Consider the following 20110-nt stretch of genomic DNA (forward strand, 5'->3'; position numbering starts at 1 on the left):
TGATCAGAACACGGAGGAGCCCTTCAGGGTTCAGAGCCTTGAACCTTACAGGCAGGACCAGCTTAGGAATGAGCTCCTGCCTGTCATTTGTGGGAGGAACCTACATTTCAGCAGCAACATGGGGTTAATCTCCTGGGATTTCATCCCCACCCAGCAGGTGCTGGATCTCTTGTTCCCAAAACAGCCACCTTCTTCAGTCTTTACTCCTGGTGCCACTCCACATCCTCCAAGGGGACAAGAACCTCAGGTTCTGGATGGATGTTGTAGAATGCCCACAGAGCCAACTGCCAGGCTGGGTGGGGTGCAGTTGCTGGGCTTTGCTGATGTTGTCATCCCCCACAGTTCTTGGAACCTTCTGTGGCAGTGGCATCCAGGACCCCAGCAGCTGTGAGTAGCAGCTCCTCACTGCTTCACTCCAGCGAGCAGGTGGAAGACAGCCGCGTTGTTCACGTCCTCCTAGAGGGACAGAGCCTGAGGGAGACAAAGCGCATCCCGGTAAGCCCGACAGCAGGGCTGCCTCCTGGGTGTCCACACAGTGGAAGGCAGGAGACACAGCCAACCCCAGGGCTATGGTGGGAAATAAAGAAGAGAGAGGTCCGTCTTAAGGGCTTGACCTGAGGAGGGAGAGCATCAGCATGCCCAGCTTCAGTGGTGAGTGGGCCTGTGTATTGTGGGTTTTGCAGGCCAGAAGTGCAGACGGAAGTGCTGTGGACAGATGAAGGCAGAGATATGTCCAGGGTGCAGGCTGCAGTGCCTAGAACTTGGTATTCTCAATGAGTGAAGTTGGAGCAGAGGAGGTGGCAGTGACTTGTCACATGTGTAGGAGGGGATGTGTTCCTGGTGGCAGGGAAGAGAACCTCCTTAGCATGACTAGGTGTAGGAATTTGGGGTCGGGATCACCTGGGGGGTCATGCCAAAGCTTCGGAATGTTAGGCTTTGCATGTATGTAAATACGGAGCTAAAGGGGTTCTTGGCAGAATTTCTATGGATGTGCAGTAGACACGCTAATGCTGCAGGTGTCCAGCTGCAGAGGAGACATGTTCAGTGACTGCCAGTGCTGAGTCAAGTACATCATGACAACCAGACCCGCACCGAGCTTCCAGAGGCCAGGGCCTCTCAAAGCTATCATGAAGCACTCAAGTGCACACTCTTGTATCTGAGTCTGTTTTGTGTCATGGCAGTCAGGACCCAAGTTTTCAGTGCATCTGCCTCTTCCACCCACAAAGGCAGCCTGCATCCCAGATCACACTTGGTGCGCAGATCCCTGGCCCATTGCTCTCATCTAGTGAGATGAGAGTGTGTCTGTGCATAGGCAGTTTGGTCCTTTGACATGAGTGGAATGTGGCTCCCCAGGGGGAGGGGAGATGGCAGGTACAGGCAGATATTTGTACCAGGATTGTTCTAGTAGCACATTGCAAGAACCCAGGTGGTATATGGAGGACACACTCAGGTAGCAGGATAAGAAGATTGTGCCCTTGTATATGTAGCTGAGATTTCTCCTGAATGTTTGACCACAGTCTTCTGGGTAGCTCTTCTAAAAGCCATTCTCTGATGACATTTGTCCCACCCTGATCCAGGTGACCTTTCAGGAGACGGTGACAAGCCTCATCCGCAGGGCCTTGGACCAAAATTTGTTGCAGCATGAGGATGTGGACAACTTTGAGCTGCTGTATATGATGTCTGAGGATGAGAGTAAGTAGGACAATCAGACAGTGGGGAGACATGATCCAGAGTGGGCTCAGGATAACTGACAGCCAAGAGAAAGTGGGCCTTGGTCCCAAAATACCAAAGTGTGATGGGCCTGGCGGAGACTCTCAGGGGTTGTGGGTGTTTTGTGGTATAATCCTTGAGTGCCACCTAACAATTCTCTCCACTTCGCTCTGCAGAAATCAAGGTCTCTGACCACTCACTCGTGTTTCTGTCCATGAATCTGGGAATACAATCTTTCATGGTGAGGAAACGCCCCCAGGTCAAGGGAAAGGAGGTAAACACCTACCTTATTCAAGCTGTGCATGTGCTGCCATTCCACTCCGACCTGAGGAAATAAGAAGCCTCAGCACCTGGACATATTTGCTGGAAGCCCATAGAGCCAACTGACAGTCTGGGGTGGCTTTCTGTTTCTGGGTTTGCTGATGTTCCATCCCCCACAGTTCTCAGAATCAACCTGCAAGTCCTCCAGGCCGCTTTCCCACAAGCAGGTGGGAGACACCTGCTTAATTCGTGTCCACTTAGAAACACAAAGTCCAGAGATGGCCAAGAGTGTTCTGGTAAGCCTGGGAGCAGGGGTGTCCCGTGGTGCTTACACCTGGGTGGGGAGCAGACACTGGTCCAATACCATGGACTACTCATGCCCTCTTGAATTTGGAGCTTCTGGATGATCAGGAGGATAGATGGGAATCAAGAAGGGAGAGGTCAGTGTGAAGGGCTGGAGCTGAGATGAGCGAGTGCAGCAGCTTGTCCACTGCCATGTCTGAGGGAGTCTGTGTGTCAGGTGGCAGCATGCAGTCCAGAAGGGCAGGGACAGGTATGGGTGACAGATGAGAATAGGACAGGAACTAGGTTGCAGGTTCCCTTGTATGGGATGCTGACGTCTATGGAGGAGGACAGCAGTGTGAGGTTCTCCATGTTCCTTGAACAAGGAGCTGAGAGAGTCTCTCTGCAGAGTCGATATGGATGTGGAGCAAGCACACTAAATGTCCAGGTAACCCAATGACCACCCTTGCCGGATGAGGTGCCCTCCTACATCCCAGCCAGCACTGAGCCTCTGGAGGCCAGGAGCTCTCGTGGCTATCTTTCAGCTCTCCTGTGTGTGGTCATGTTCCTGGGTCTGTTTTTGGCCCTGGCAATCCAGACCAAAGCCTCTAGGTTTTGTGCCTAGGCCATTCCCAATGCCGCCTGCATCCTCGGGCAGACCTGGGATCTTGGAGGCTATTGTCCCATTCCTCCCAACTTGTGGGATGAGATTGCATCTGTATGCAGGTAGTGGGGTCCTTTCACTCCGAGAGGAGTGCAGCTCCACAAAGAGCAATGGCAGGCCCAGGAAGTCCTATGTACAAGGATTGGGCTAGTAGCCTGTGGGAAGAGCCCACACGATGAGCAGGAGGTCAGCCTCGGGTAGTAGGGTCATGGATGTTGCCCTTGTATTTAGAGTGGAGGTGCCTCCAGAATGCCCCTGCCCACTGTCCTTGAGTAGTCACTTCAAGGCCCATTTCCTGAAGGCCTGTCTCCCATGCTGCTCCAGGTGACCTGCCACGATAGGGCTCCTGTCGTCATCCGCAGCGCCCTCGACCTACACTTCCTTACTGAGGAGAATCCAGAGGATTATGAGCTGGGCCAAATCATCTCTCGCCGTCAGAGTAAGTGAGACAATCAGATAGCAGAGAGCAAGGGTCAGGATGTGGACTCAGGTCAACTCTTAGCAACAAAGACTAGTCTATGACCCCCAAGAACACTCCAACAGGTGTGTTGGGTTCGTGCACAAAGCCAACTGCACTTCTGCTGGTGGAAGGTCTTGAGGTCCAATGGTATACCCCGGTGGATATTGCGGCTCCCCACCAGGTGCCCTCCCCTGGACATGAACAGGCATCCAAAGCTGACATCATTGAGGAGTGAGGAGGAAAGCCTCTCTCCAGGAGCAGTATGTTTTCATGGTCTGGGATAGGAGTGGTTTCAAAGGAACATGGGAATGCATGGGCTAAAGAGGGAACTGGCATTTTGTGGACTGAAGCAGTACTATTGAAAGCCTTCTGTGTGACCAAAAAACCACTGCCTGGGCAGAGCATTGCCAGGATTCTAGCAAGCAGTAACAGGATGAAATTGGGAAGAAAACACAGCCTGGGAGACAGCCTGAATCATCTGTTTTTGCATAAATTCCATGGTCTTACGCACCTGAGTCCACTAGGCAAGGAGTGATCACAATAGCCAGGTTGTGATCCCTAACTAAAGTCAGATGAGGGCTTCCTGAGCACGTAGCCACAGAGCTCATCTGATAATAATGCCAGCGCTTTTTCGTTGGTTGGTTGGTTGGTTTTTGTGAGCCAAACACCACAGCAGCCATTATCCCAGCCTATGTACCCTGAAGACCACCATCCCTATGAGTTCTAGGATCACTTGTCTCCTATCTTAACCTACTGTTAGGTTAGTAGAGTCTATGGAAGAGGAAGTCTGTCTGGGGCCTTGGTAGCCTAAGAAATTCATAGCAGAGATCTCCACATCCAACCCAGAAGGGATGGAGAACAGGCTCTAGGTTAGAGGAGGGCGACAGGAAACACATGTTCAGAGGAAGGAGAAGCGGCTGTTGTATTCCCCCACTCGGGGTCATGGCACCACTGGGCCATACACCATGTTGGAGGGAAGCAGTCCCTTTGCTGGTCTTTGGAACCATTGTTCTCAGTAGGGCAGTATTTGGAATGTGGCCTCCATTCTCAGAAGCCTGGTTCACATGGAGGCGGGCTCCACCAACGCAGAAGCATGGCTCTAACGTGGTATCCGCGCTGGTCAGCCTGTCCTCACTGTGGCCATACTTGAGGAAAATAACTCAGAGGAGGAATCCTAGGCCTTTTTTCTCTGGGTTTCATAGCTTTCTCTTTGGTTGTGCACTGAGGCTGTCCATAAAGCTCTAGTGTGTGGCAGTGGAGAGCTCCTCAGCCCTTGCCACAAAGGCATAGACTGGGAGAGAGAGAACGAGGCTGGCAGAGAGGGAGAGAGAGAAAGATGGAGAGGGAGGACCTCTCCTTGGAGAATGAGGATTCAGTGGAGCCAACAGGAACAAGGTACTGTTGCCCAGGGCACAACCCTGTTTAGGTCTTACTCCAACCATGCTCAACCTTTCTTCCAGTCCCTCCCACCCCCCAATAGTGTATTCATCTTGAATGAGAATTTCATGTTGACATCAGAGCACTCACCATCCAATGCTTCCCTCCAAACCCACCTATGAAGATGGCTCATGTGGGAGATTTCAGATGCAAACCCTAGTTGTGTGTTTTGGCAGATGCAAGAGGACCTGAGATATTCTGGAGTCCAAAGCCTTTGGTAGGAACAGACATTAGGTCTGTTGAAGTGCTCTGCCTAGTTCTTCCTCAGGGAGGACTGTGGAGGCTGTCTTTGTTGGTATTGGTGCTGAATTGGAGAGCTCTCAGGTGTGTGGCTCTGGCCTTTTCTGGCACAGGCTCTCAGATGTTGGCGTGTCCTAGGGAGCACCTCCTGAGTGCCACCTTCTTTTTGTACACCCCTCTCTCTCCAGAGCTGAGGATTCCAGCAGAGGCCAACGTATTTTATGCCAAGAATCCTCACAAAAAATCCAACTTTGTGCTGAGGAAAAGGAGCCTCTCCCAAAAGAATGATGGGTGGATCGAGCCTCAACCTCCCTCTCGTCCTGCAAAGAAGGCTCCTGCCCTCCTGAGGATGCTTGCAAAACCATTCTGTTGCTGTGTGCCTGGGCGGGGCTGAGGCAGCCCAGGAATATTTACATTGATTACTATTTTCTTCAAAGTTTGAATCTATAGTTTGCCATTGTCCTTGACCTTGTTTAGTAACACAGTTGTTACTCTATCCTGTATTTGTTGTTTCCATTAATATATTATTATTATTTTAAAATATATATGTTTCTGTTACCTGATCTACTGTGATGATTTGAGTATACTAAATGTAGCAGTGATTCCTAAAGGACACATCCAAACCAACAGGAAGGAATGTTTCATTCTATCAGCAAGAACTTTGGTTTTTAGGAGTTTGGCAGATGGCATTATCTGAGTCAGTTTTCCAATGGGGGCAATGAAGTATCAGCTATGATGGTACAAACACAAACAAAGACACACAAACACACACAAGAGCACACACACTCACTGAGAGATAGATAGACAGATGGAGTTGGTCTCTGCTGAAATACTTTGGAGACATGGTTCTGATTTCTCCCCTTTTGGAGTATTTTCAATTGCACAAGGTGTCTTGCAAATGAACCCATGTCTGAGGAAGACATGCATGTGTACTTCACATGCCACTTTTCACATAGCAGGAAGGTCATGTAATATTTTTCATGCAGCTGTCTTTTGACTGTGAACCATCCCATGAGGTCAGCTGTGGAATTTTCAACTTGTAGCATCACAATGGGGATCCACTCTTTGGATTTGGGGATATTTCCGATTTTCTTGATTCAGATTGGAATGATATATATATATTAGTTTTTGATGAAAATTCTGCATTTGATGGTAATGAATGTCGTGCATCTAGGAATCTGTAGAGTGCAGACAATGAATGGATGCCTACTGTTGTCTGGACTGGTCTGAAAAGTCCTGTAGCATCTGAGCATGTGTGAGGGCTGTACAGGTCTTGCCAAAAGTCCAGGTCAGATGATCCTGCACAAAGCTGAACTCCTAGTGGTCTCCACAACAGTGTAAGGGCCAAGGAGAAACACACTTCCACACAGAAGTTGGGAAGCTACCTTATGAAGGTGATCATAGATACGGGATTATTAATATATCCAGGTTGGCATCTATTATTTTTTTAGCTTTTGACTTTCGCAGCTGTGGGCATCTTGACAACCATCAACTCCCTGTAAGCACAGACAACTCTATAAGAACCTGAGGATAAATTTCCCTGTGCATGTCCCCTTGTGAAACTGCTTAAGCACCGCCTGGTTTACACACAGGTGGAATTTCTAGGTCAAAGTGTGCATGTTTACTTCTTTGACTAAGCACTGCCAGGTGGCTCTTCTGCATAGCTCTACCTGTGGCCAGGATTGTATTATCTAGCTTTCTAACTTTTGCAGGTTGAGTAGATACATAGTGGGAGCACACTGTTTTTGTTGGTATTTTTCTTGGTATCTATTCTGATGCTTTTCACTGGGGGATTTTTTCCTGTGAAAATGGGCTTCCTCTACTTGACCTTATTTTCTTCTTTTTAAAATTATTTCAATGTGACTTTTTAATTTTAGTTTTATTAAAGACATTGCCCCTTGCTTGCATAGTCTATATCTAAAGCACTAGTCCTTGCTCCAAGGCCCAGCTTGCTCTCAGCTGCCCCAGGAGGGGAACAGTCTTTGGCGGTAGACAAGAGACGCCCCTGCAGGGGGCACAAGTGCTTTGGCCCTCTGGTGTCTTGCCAGCAGTACTTCCCATGCTCACAGAGGGTTTCAGACACTGAGTCAATGGACCAGGTGGTCTTTTGTTCAGTCTGATCTCAAATTGAGCTCCTCTGAGAAGTCATATTGAAGTCCTTGTGTGTACCTGACCCATCATTTTAAACAATATTCCAAGTTCACTTTTTGTGTGTACGTGGGTTCTGGGGATTGAACCCAGGGCCTTGAGCCTGTGAGGCAAGTGACCTACCTGAGCTACACCCTCAGAGACCCCTGTAAAAGTATTTCCCCTTTGCCTCGGGGTCTAAGTTGCCAAGGCTGACCTCAAACGTTCCTCTTGCCTCAGCCTCCCTGGTGGCTGGCATGACAGGCATGCACCTGGGACTGTCACACTCGAGCCTGTGATGGGAACTCATGTGCATCTGTCCAGGGCTGAGCATGGTTAGGCAGAGCTGTGCTCCAGGCTCCCTGCAGGGCTGTGGAGGCTTCTGCTGCCCAGCAGCCCTGGTGCCATGGCCAGGGCTCCTCCCAGCCGAGGGCAGGCAGCTGCCCATTGCTGTAGGCTGACCTTATTTTCTTCTTATGGCACTCGTCCGTTCTCTGGAGTATGTTGTATGGTTTGTCCATTAGGAGTCTAACAGGTCCTCTAGAACCTTCAAACAATTAGTAAAATTCCTGAACAGTAAGTGAGCGCGCGCAGAAATTGGGCTAATATTTTGGGAAGAACAATGTTGGATGATATATTCATGGCTTGAATATATCATCCAACATGAAGTTATATTTTATTACTTACAAAATAATAAAATAATGAAGCAATACCATGGGCTGAGCTAAAATAGATCCTTAGGATCTTAGGCATTCTGAAATAAATCTGTGTCACTTGAAGTATAGAGTTGATCGACTCTGAGTAATGAAACAGAAGTAAAGGTATCAAAGCCAATGATCATCTGTTTCCAATTTTCTGTGATTTGGTTCAAGTGGTAAAGTGGTGATATTTATTAATAATGGATCGAATAGGTTCATAATTGTTTTAGAGTACAATTAGATGCCTTCAAACTTTAGGCTACATGGGCACATTTGAGAACGGTTCCAGCCATTCTCTCATCCTTTGGGTCATTCCCCTCCTATGTCCTGTGAGACATTTTCTATGTGAGGCTTTAAGAAGAAGAAGAGAATATTCTGTAAAGAAAACCTTGTGATCTGTGCAGTATGAAGTTGAATGGATTCATTCAGAAATCAGAAATTCTATTGAAAGATATTTATTGGCATGAGCCAAATAAAACCTATTTTTAGGCATCCTGGTGAAGACAAGGTTTTATCTTTATGTCTCATTTTCTATGTTTTGTTGTTGTTGTTGTTGTTAGAATGAAATTCATATGTTGCCAGACCATTCTATCAGATGTGTAACTAGATGCCATTTAAATTACCCACTTTTACATGGTAGACAGTTTTTAATGAACACTGCCTGTCTGCACCTTTTTTAAAAACAGGACTGGGATCAGAAGCCCAAATACCAATGGTTAGCTGGAGCATATTTTTCATTTGGCCTATCTGTCAGTATTCCCTGAGGTCATCTGTGCAATCAGCTTCGTTACTCCTGCTCCCTCACTGGATTTCATAGAAACCATATGCTATGTATGAATCAGGGACACCAAGCCCACAACATAGCATTCTTGGAATATCCAAAGTCCCACTTTTCACTTCGCCATGCCTGAGATCAGCAGTAATATTTATCAGCAAATGTGAGATTTTCAAAGATCCAATTCTATGTGCTCCTTTCTCATAGAGCCTTAGGCAGGGATATAGCATACATAAATATTAAGTAAAGTCCATAGTTTTTAAAATGTCATCCATTGAATAGTTGACACATGTCTGAGATACTTTTTATTTTGGAGGAGGTATTATTTAATAGGGAATTCCAACAGCTACCTAATAGTGAAATGAGAAGTCTTGCATCCATTTTATTTTGTTTCTGATGATTTTTATGAGTAAGGGTAAGATACTTCCTTGTTCTGATGCAGATGTTGCCCACTTTTGTGAATGGATGCGGGGTGTCACCTACTACTTGCATATCTGCATATTGGGCTTGACACTGCTATCGTACTTGGTAGTTGGCAAAAAGTCAATACTGAAGTTAAGCTCTTGTGTTCTAGCAGCAGAGCTGAAGATCCTTGATGTGCCACCTTCTGCAATCCATGCTGCTCTCTTCATGTTCCTTATTGACTTCCTGGTGATGAGCATCATGGTCTCCTGGTCTTGAGAATGGCCAAGCATTGCTCTGTGAATGTGGAAGATGGGCATGTGGAAGGCTCCAGGGAGGAGGGATCATTGAACATGTACTCGAATCCATGTGCCTGTTGAATGACCTGTTTTTTTTATTTTTGGGTTTTAAGGGAGACACTGCCCTAAAACACTTCTGTGCAGCTGGGGATGCAGGCTTCTGCTTCACCTTGCAGGAAGCATTAACGAATCCTTTCCAGAAGACATGAGAAGAGAGAAGTGAGCCTCTGGTATCATGCAGGTTCCTTGCATTGCCCATGGGCTAGAAGAGAGAAGAGTTGCTTCATGAGATTTGATCCCCTTTTTCCTGAAAAGTTCCACACAGAGGTTAGTCCCCAGCATGTTTAGAAATCATTTCAGACACCTTTCTGGACGGAATTGAATCAGAGCCCCTGATGATGTGGAAGAGCTAAAGATGGGTTTGCTATGAATTTTCTATTTCATTCATCAGGGCCTGAGTCAAGTCAGTCATTGTGCTGTCAACACATGAGCTGCTGGTCAAATGTGAGGAAGTGGTCTTGCTTTATGAAAACACCACCCTGATTCAGTGAGCCAGAGGCAGCCTGCAGTCCCTGTTTTCCTGTAAAGGCAGATTGCTGTGGATGGCCTCTGGCCTCGTCATGCAGCCCTGCTCAGAGTAGGGGATTGAGGGACCAGGCAGATCCCTAGTTCCTTTTGACCTTTATTGCCATTGGGCCACCCCAGGGTCCTTGGACTCTACCTGGTCTTCTGGCCTGGGTCAGGGGATGTGAGGTTTGGAATCCCCCTCTGTGGCAGGATCCCAGCCCCCCAGCCACTTGAGGTCAGCACATCCTTCCCTAATTGTGTTAGAGTTGGAGACTTCTCCCACCCATCCTCATCCATGCTCATCCCACATTTTGTAGCTTGGCACCTGAGGACCTTTATTCATTGACTTAGTTGTTAGTGATGATGGTTACTAAGACTAAGTGACTCTTTCAAGTCACATCACTTGCATGGTAGGGCTAGAGCATGGATCTTCCTAATTGATTTCATGGGACTCTCTCATGGAAACTGTGACTGCTTCCTAAACACACACTCTACATTTGGAGTGTCAAAATTCTTGCCACTGCCTCCTTGGCAAGTGTATCTTGTCTTCTACGTGGGAATTTCACAAATATTTTCCTTTGGTTTGTGGAGGTCATGCAGAAGGGATTTCATTTGAAATAGCCCAAACAAGAAATACCAGTTGTCTTTTTCGCACATGGATGTGTGTAGTGAACACCCCTTTCTGTGTGCTTGCATGAGTTACTCCTTTGAATTTGTTGAAGAATGGTTGGCTGGGGAGCAAGTTAACGAGAGATGGATATCAATGGTTGTCAAGTATTCTGACGTGAAGAATGTATTGAGGATGTGAAGGCTTTTCTAGCCAGTTCCTATGGCTCAGTCAGGGATCAGTCAGAGGAATCTGTCTGGTAGACTCTTTGGCACAGATGTCAAAGTGGCCTGGTCTTACCCTGTCCAGGACTGAATGCTGAGCTTGAGTGGGAGCTTCTTGTCATTTCAAGCATTTCCATGAGTCTGTCCTCTGTTCTCTTGTATGCAAGTGGTTTCTAATAGGAAAGCAGAACAAAAATTGAAAGTATGGTGATTGATTATTTTTACCAATGTTATTTCAATCCACTTTGTTTAATACGAAATTACCTTTATGCTAGTAAGATTTCATATGTGAGGAAATAATGAAAATATTGGGGTTAGGGGATGAGAATATGCAAATCAAACATTTTTGAGCACCAAGACCCGTTTTTTTGTTTTTGTTTTTGTTTTTTTTTTAACTTAAATAATATTAAGTGCCAGAGGACCACCGCTGCCATTCAGCCTCAACAACCTCCAGGTCCAGCCTCCAGGTGGCCCATTTCACCAGGGTGTGTGGGACCACACTGTCCTGGGATGAGAGAACAGTACCCACGGATGTTGACATCTCACAGAGTAGATATTGCCAGTGACAGTAGGGAGCTATTGACACATGAGGAAGGGAAGAGCTCTCAGGATGGGAAGAGGGGGCCGCTTCGAGACTCATTGGGTATGGCACGAGGCTGCTGGGTGTGGTGTTGGCCTGGGCCCACTGAGTGGGGCAGATCCGTGGTCTGTGTTTCTGTACGCTCCTCTGTAGCCTGTGTTGGCAGCAGATCAGGGAATTGCGATCAGAAGTGCTCCCAGTAACACAGGCACCAGCCCCCAGAGTGTGTGCCTATCCGTTTCCCCACCTGGCCTGACTTAGTGCCTGTCTTGCCTCAGGGCTGAGACCCTACAATCTCTGATGAGGGTGTCTGTGGTCCAGATCCAACCTGCATGGCCAACATGCTCAGACCTTCAGCTGGGTCCTAGGCTGCTGCAACCCAACTCTGTTAACTGGGTGGCCGACAACAGAGGAAGTGTCTTCCGTTGAGCTCCAGAGGCTCAACACAGTAGGTGTTGGGCTGTCCCAGTGCCATAACCCCTCCCAGGTTTCAAGGGGACTGTCTCCCCAACTCTCCCAGCCCTTGCCCACTCTCCCCTTGCGGCCCATGATCTGTGGTTCCCATATGGGCATCCCGCCCTGGCTCCAACCTCACATATCCGGTATCCCCCAGTCTCCCTGGTATCTGGGTCCAGACTCTCCTCTTCCTACAAGAATATCAGATATTGGATTTGGTCCCAGTTGATGCTGTGTTCCATCATGTGAGCTCTTAGCTTCATCACTGTGCAAAGACTCTTTTCCCACACAAGTTCGCACGACTTTTGGCTGGCTAAGAATTTTCAGGCGACACTTTTCTAATGAGTACACTTTCCTTCCTTCCGATCTCCCACCAGTGAGCATTCCTCGCACCCTTGTCCTAGTTCCTTTATGGCAGTTTCCCTCCTTATGGCTGAGAGGACCTAGTGACCCCTGAATTCACACATTCTCCTTAATCACCAACACACTGCAGAATTCTCCAGGGGGCCATATATGCTCCTGGAAGTTGGTGTTGGAAATAGTTCTCCATCCATTAATCACTCCCTCACTCACTAATGTCCTTGTGTCCTTGAGAAAGGCTCTCCCTTTCCTGGTTTTCCTGAATAGAAATCCTCTTGCCTCTTGGGTGAATAGGGTTATGGGTTGTGCAGAGGGTGTTGGTCCACTGAGCATCTTAGAGACTGTCCTTTATGGAGCCTAATGATCCTCACTGGGGAATGAGGCCAGGGTCCTAACTGTGGTTAGTTAGAGAGGGAAAGAAGGACAAGGGAAACTCAGATGTCCCTTCATGGCCCCTGGAGTTAGAGGACTTACCCCTTTGCACCTGGGATCAGGAGACCTCATTTCCTCGAGGACACGCACACTCAGACGTTAATCTTGAGTGTGGGTTCCTTTCTGGGGTCCAGGGCTGTTGTTAGCCACCAGGAATGACAGTGCTCTCCATGCTGAGTGGAGCCATTTTTGCCAGGAAAGAGAGCCCATGGTCACGCCTTGTGCAAAGCATCCCACGCCAGGGGCTCCCATGCCTACATTCCTGTCCTGAAAGGAAGCCACTCAGAGGCAAGGTGGGTCCAACCACCTCCCATGTGTTCACTCATCACTGTGTTCCAGCAGTCACCCCAGTGAACAGTCCTGATGGGATTGGATGTGGCTCAGAATGTCACCCTCATGAGCTCTACCCTGCCACAGCGGCAGTTCTGCAGTGGGAGAAACTCAAAACCTCAAAACACATGCACATGAAAGAAAAGAGCAAGAGCCAGAGCCCAAACAGGCCAGGTGTGGCAAAGACAGCTGGAGTGCCTAGGTTGGGACTCAGAATTATGTCAGTGGGGTGGCATTGCTGCTGGCACCAGCATGATAACCGAGAGCCAGCCCTGCTCATTTTGGGGAGCAGTGTGTTGGGGAAGGCAGCAGAAATTGAGAGGCAGGATTGAGTTTGGCCCTAGGAGGAGGTTGGGTAAGAGGCCAGTGTGGGTTGGAGAGCCTGGGCAGATAGACAGAGGCCAGGGCACACCCCAAAGCCTGGAGACTGCCCTTGATGTCCAGGGTTGTGAAACACCACTTCCCCTCTTACTCACAACTGAGAGCAAGGGGCATTGATGAGTTCAGTTTGTGTGCGGCTGCATCCAAGGTGGCTCGGCTAGGAACCTCTGTTTCCTTGACTCAGGAGGCTGGGAGTCCAGGCTCCACTGAGGCTCGGCTGGGAGGATCGGAGTCTGAGTTTATGCCTGTGTTCCCTGTAGGATCCATGTTGGCTGAGCCTCAGTGTTTTTGTAATGAGAGGATGGGTGACCGTCATGTCTTTATCACAGGACACACTTGCTAAATGGATTTGTTTGCTCTGAGGAGGAAAGAGAGAGGGGGGAGTGGTGCTGGAGACAGGGATGCAGACAGGGGTCATGGACTTGGCATAACTCAGTCTTGGAGGTGATATCCCATCACCTGTACCCACTTCAATTCCCATGAATCCAGAGGCTGAGCCCCCTTGAGGTGAGGGGTGAACCGGTTCTTGGCAGCAGGATGCTGTGGTACCTCGGAGTCTCTGTGAGACCCCAACACTAGACACACTTGGCCCTTTTGAAATCTTAGGAGAAGCCTTGGGAAGTTGTATGGCAGAGGGGAGCAGCCTCTGCATCTCAGTCCCCTCCAACTTGCCATGGTGTAGAGAGGGAACTGCCGCCACGATGGGATGGACATTGGCCATGTCCCTGTGTGGGACACAGGCCTGATTGAGTTAGGGTGCATTCTTTGTCTCTCCCTTTCTTGTGATTATCCCATCTCTACATTTGTGCTTTAGCCACCTGTGAGTCCCATCTCTGGTTTCAGAGAGAACAGAGGGTGTTATGGGCCAATAGACACAATTAACCCTAGAGATTAGATGCTACCCTACTTTCCAGAAAAGACTGAGCACACCATGAGTTGCACAATGATGGGACCAGGGTCCAAAAGCTGCTGAGAGGGAAGGACTGGTTGTGAATGCATTTTTGAAGGCTCCAAGCTGGAACTCTAGTGGCACCAAGCAGGGCAGATGCTGGTGGGGATGTTTGGGTAGTTGTTGGTGAACACCTGCGCACCTGAGATGGGTAGGCATGGAGGAGAAATCGGCAGCCCATAGGGCTGTTGAAAGTGGTCTTATGTGAAAAGAGGCTCAGGTATGGGCACAGGAAATGACATCATTGCCTTGACAATGGATCAAACAGAACATGGAACCCTGGTATCCAGGCACCCACTTCACTGACCAAGCCATCCGAGCTCACTTGGTTGGAGCCACTGGAGGGAGAAGGATGTTCTCCTGTGGTTGCAGACAATGCCGAGCCTCAGGCTCCCAGGGATCTCAGGGGGGCCAACTAGCCCTTTTGTGGATACACTGGGTGAGGCTTCATCTTAGACGCCAGAGCCTCTGGCGATTGTCGCAGAGGAGCTCAAGAGTAACAGTGAGTAGCACAGGGCAGGTGAGCCCAGCAGGCCCTCTAGTCTGATCCCTGATGAATGGCCCAGGACTCCTATTCTGACTCTGTGTGTGTGTGTCTGTGTGTGTGTGTGTGTGTGTTTGTACTGATGGGAACTGTCCCATTGTGCTTTGACTCGAGTGTATTGGCACAAGTCATTTTTCTGTTTGTCACCAATTCCATTTTGAACCCACCATTCTTGGTCCCAACCCAGGGTGAAAATGATCAGAACACGGAGGAGCCCTTCAGGGTTCAGAGCCTTGAACCTTACAGGCAGGACCAGCTTAGGAATGAGCTCCTGCCTGTCATTTGTGGGAGGAACCTACATTTCAGCAGCAACATGGGGTTAATCTCCTGGGATTTCATCCCCACCCAGCAGGTGCTGGATCTCTTGTTCCCAAAACAGCCACCTTCTTCAGTCTTTACTCCTGGTGCCACTCCACATCCTCCAAGGGGACAAGAACCTCAGGTTCTGGATGGATGTTGTAGAATGCCCACAGAGCCAACTGCCAGGCTGGGTGGGGTGCAGTTGCTGGGCTTTGCTGATGTTGTCATCCCCCACAGTTCTTGGAACCTTCTGTGGCAGTGGCATCCAGGACCCCAGCAGCTGTGAGTAGCAGCTCCTCACTGCTTCACTCCAGCGAGCAGGTGGAAGACAGCCGCGTTGTTCACGTCCTCCTAGAGGGACAGAGCCTGAGGGAGACAAAGCGCATCCCGGTAAGCCCGACAGCAGGGCTGCCTCCTGGGTGTCCACACAGTGGAAGGCAGGAGACACAGCCAACCCCAGGGCTATGGTGGGAAATAAAGAAGAGAGAGGTCCGTCTTAAGGGCTTGACCTGAGGAGGGAGAGCATCAGCATGCCCAGCTTCAGTGGTGAGTGGGCCTGTGTATTGTGGGTTTTGCAGGCCAGAAGTGCAGACGGAAGTGCTGTGGACAGATGAAGGCAGAGATATGTCCAGGGTGCAGGCTGCAGTGCCTAGAACTTGGTATTCTCAATGAGTGAAGTTGGAGCAGAGGAGGTGGCAGTGACTTGTCACATGTGTAGGAGGGGATGTGTTCCTGGTGGCAGGGAAGAGAACCTCCTTAGCATGACTAGGTGTAGGAATTTGGGGTCGGGATCACCTGGGGGGTCATGCCAAAGCTTCGGAATGTTAGGCTTTGCATGTAGGTAAATACGGAGCTAAAGGGGTTCTTGGCAGAATTTCTATGGATGTGCAGTAGACACGCTAATGCTGCAGGTGTCCAGCTGCAGAGGAGACATGTTCAGTGACTGCCAGTGCTGAGTCAAGTACATCATGACAACCAGACCCGCACTGAGCTTCCAGAGGCCAGGGCCTCTCAAAACTATCATGAAGCACTCAAGTGCACACTCTCGTATCTGAGTCTGTTTTGTGTCGTGGCAGTCAGGACCCAAATTTTCAGTGCATCTGCCTCTTGCACCCACAAAGGCAGCCTGCATCCCAGATCACACTTGGTGCGCAGATCCCTGGCCCATTGCTCTCATCTCAGTGAGATGAGAGTGTGTCTGTGCATAGGCAGTTTGGTCCTTTGACATGAGTGGAATGTGGCTCCCCAGGGGGAGGGGAGATGGCAGGTACAGGCAGATATTTGTACCAGGATTGTTCTAGTAGCACATTGCAAGAACCCAGGTGGTATATGGAGGACACACTCAGGTAGCAGGATAACAAGATTGTGCCCTTGTATATGTAGCTGAGATTTCTCCTGAATGTTTGACCACAGTCTTCTGGGTAGCTCTTCTAAAAGCCATTCTCTGATGACATTTGTCCCACCCTGATCCAGGTGACCTTTCAGGAGACGGTGACAAGCCTCATCCGCAGGGCCTTGGACCAAAATTTGTTGGACAACTTTGAGCTGCTGTATATGATGTCTGAGGATGAGAGTAAGTAGGACAATCAGACAGTGGGGAGACATGATCCACAGTGGGCTCAGGATAACTGACAGCCAAGAGAAAGTGGGCCTTGGCCCCAAAATACCAAAGTGTGATGGGCCTGGCGGAGACTCTCAGGGGTTGTGGGTGTTTTGTGGTATAATCCTTGAGTGCCACCTAACAATTCTCTCCACTTCGCTCTGCAGAAATCAAGGTCTCTGACCACTCACTCGTGTGTCTGTCCATGAATCTGGGAATACAATCTTTCATCGTGAGGAAACGCCCCCAGGTCAAGGGAAAGGAGGTAAACACCTACCTTATTCAAGCTGTGCATGTGCTGCCATTCCACTCCGACCTGAGGAAATAAGAAGCCTCAGCACCTGGACATATTTGCTGGAAGCCCATAGAGCCAACTGACAGTCTGGGGTGGCTTTCTGTTTCTGGGTTTGCTGATGTTCCATCCCCCACAGTTCTCAGAATCAACCTGCAAGTCCTCCAGGCCGCTTTCCCACAAGCAGGTGGGAGACACCTGCTTAATTCGTGTCCACTTAGAAACACAAAGTCCAGAGATGGCCAAGAGTGTTCTGGTAAGCCTGGGAGCAGGGGTGTCCCGTGGTGCTTACACCTGGGTGGGGAGCAGACACTGGTCCAATACCATGGACTACTCATGCCCTCTTGAATTTGGAGCTTCTGGATGATCAGGAGGATAGATGGGAATCAAGAAGGGAGAGGTCAGTGTGAAGGGCTGGAGCTGAGATGAGCGAGTGCAGCAGCTTGTCCACTGCCATGTCTGAGGGAGTCTGTGTGTCAGGTGGCAGCATGCAGTCCAGAAGGGCAGGGACAGGTATGGGTGACAGATGAGAATAGGACAGGAACTAGGTTGCAGGTTCCCTTGTATGGGATGCTGACGTCTATGGAGGAGGACAGCAGTGTGAGGTTCTCCATGTTCCTTGAACAAGGAGCTGAGAGAGTCTCTCTGCAGAGTCGACATGGATGTGGAGCAAGCACACTAAATGTCCAGGTAACCCAATGACCACCCTTGCCGGATGAGTTGCCCTCCTACATCCCAGCCAGCACTGAGCCTCTGGAGGCCGGGAGCTCTCGTGGCTATCTTTCAGCTCTCCTGTGTGTGGTCATGTTCCTGGGTCTGTTTTTGGCCCTGGCAATCCAGACCAAAGCCTCTAGGTTTTGTGCCTAGGCCATTCCCAATGCCGCCTGCATCCTTGGGCAGACCTGGGATCTTGGAGGCTATTGTCCCATTCCTCCCAACTTGTGGGATGAGATTGCATCTGTATGCAGGTAGTGGGGTCCTTTCACTCCGAGAGGAGTGCAGCTCCAGAAAGAGCAATGGCAGGCCCAGGAAGTCCTATGTACAAGGATTGGGCTAGTAGCCTGTGGGAAGAGCCCACACAATGAGCAGGAGGTCAGCCTCGGGTAGTAGGGTCATGGATGTTGCCCTTGTATTTAGAGTGCAGGTGCCTCCAGAATGCCCCTGCCCACTGTCCTTGAGTAGTCACTTCAAGGCCCATTTCCTGAAGGCCTGTCTCCCATGCTGCTCCAGGTGACCTGCCACGATAGGGCTCCTGTCGTCATCCGCAGCGCCCTCGACCTACACTTCCTTACTGAGGAGAATCCAGAGGATTATGAGCTGGGCCAAATCATCTCTCGCCGTCAGAGTAAGTGAGACAATCAGATAGCAGAGAGCAAGGGTCAGGATGTGGACTCAGGTCAACTCTTAGCAACAAAGAGTAGTCTCTGACCCCCAAGAACACTCCAACAGGTGTGTTGGGTTCGTGCACAAAGCCAACTGCACTTCTGCTGGTGGAAGGTCTTGAGGTCCAATGGTATACCCCGGTGGATATTGCGGCTCCCCACCAGGTGCCCTCCCCTGGACATGAACAGGCATCCAAAGCTGACATCTTTGAGGAGTGAGGAGGAAAGCCTCTCTCCAGGAACAGTATGTTTTCATGGTCTGGGATAGGAGTGGTTTCAAAGGAACATGGGAATGCATGGGCTAAAGAGGGAACTGGCATTTTGTGGACTGAAGCAGTACTATTGAAAGCCTTCTGTGTGACCAAAAAACCACTGCCTGGGCAGAGCATTGCCAGGATTCTAGCAAGCAGTAACAGGATGAAATTGGGAAGAAAACACAGCCTGGGAGACAGCCTGAATCATCTGTTTTTGCATAAATTCCATGGTCTTACGCACCTGAGTCCACTAGGCAAGGAGTGATCACAATAGCCAGGTTGTGATCCCTAACTAAAGTCAGATGAGGGCTTCCTGAGCACGTAGCCACAGAGCTCATCTGATAATAATGCCAGCGCTTTTTCGTTGGTTGGTTGGTTGGTTTTTGTGAGCCAAACACCACAGCAGCCATTATCCCAGCCTATGTACCCTGAAGACCACCATCCCTATGAGTTCTAGGATCACTTGTCTCCTATCTTAACCTACTGTTAGGTTAGTAGAGTCTATGGAAGAGGAAGTCTGTCTGGGGCCTTGGTAGCCTAAGAAATTCATAGCAGAGATCTCCACATCCAACCCAGAAGGGATGGAGAACAGGCTCTAGGTTAGAGGAGGGCGACAGGAAACACATGTTCAGAGGAAGGAGAAGCGGCTGTTGTATTCCCCCACTCGGGGTCATGGCACCACTGGGCCATACACCATGTTGGAGGGAAGCAGTCCCTTTGCTGGTCTTTGGAACCATTGTTCTCAGTAGGGCAGTATTTGGAATGTGGCCTCCATTCTCAGAAGCCTGGTTCACATGGAGGCGGGCTCCACCAACGCAGAAGCATGGCTCTAACGTGGTATCCGCGCTGGTCAGCCTGTCCTCACTGTGGCCATACTTGAGGAAAATAACTCAGAGGAGGAATCCTAGGCCTTTTTTCTCTGGGTTTCATAGCTTTCTCTTTGGTTGTGCACTGAGGCTGTCCATAAAGCTCTAGTGTGTGGCAGTGGAGAGCTCCTCAGCCCTTGCCACAAAGGCATAGACTGGGAGAGAGAGAACGAGGCTGGCAGAGAGGGAGAGAGAGAAAGATGGAGAGGGAGGACCTCTCCTTGGAGAATGAGGATTCAGTGGAGCCAACAGGAACAAGGTACTGTTGCCCAGGGCACAACCCTGTTTAGGTCTTACTCCAACCATGCTCAACCTTTCTTCCAGTCCCTCCCACCCCCCCAGTAGTGTATTCATCTTGAATGAGAATTTCATGTTGACATCAGAGCACTCACCATCCAATGCTTCCCTCCAAACCCACCTATGAAGATGGCTCATGTGGGGACTGAATCTTCGGCACAGGAGCCTTTTGTGGGAGATTTCAGATGCAAACCCTAGTGGTGTGCTTTGGCAGATGCAAGAGGACCTGAGATATTCTGGAGTCCAAAGCCTTCGGTAGGAACAGACATTAGGTCTGTTGAAGTGCTCTGCCTAGTTCTTCCTCAGGGAGGACTGTGGAGGCTGTCTTTGTTGG

This window comes from Urocitellus parryii, chromosome Y (genome assembly GCF_045843805.1).
Source record: "Urocitellus parryii isolate mUroPar1 chromosome Y, mUroPar1.hap1, whole genome shotgun sequence".
In the NCBI taxonomy this organism is placed as follows: Eukaryota; Metazoa; Chordata; class Mammalia; order Rodentia; family Sciuridae; genus Urocitellus; species Urocitellus parryii.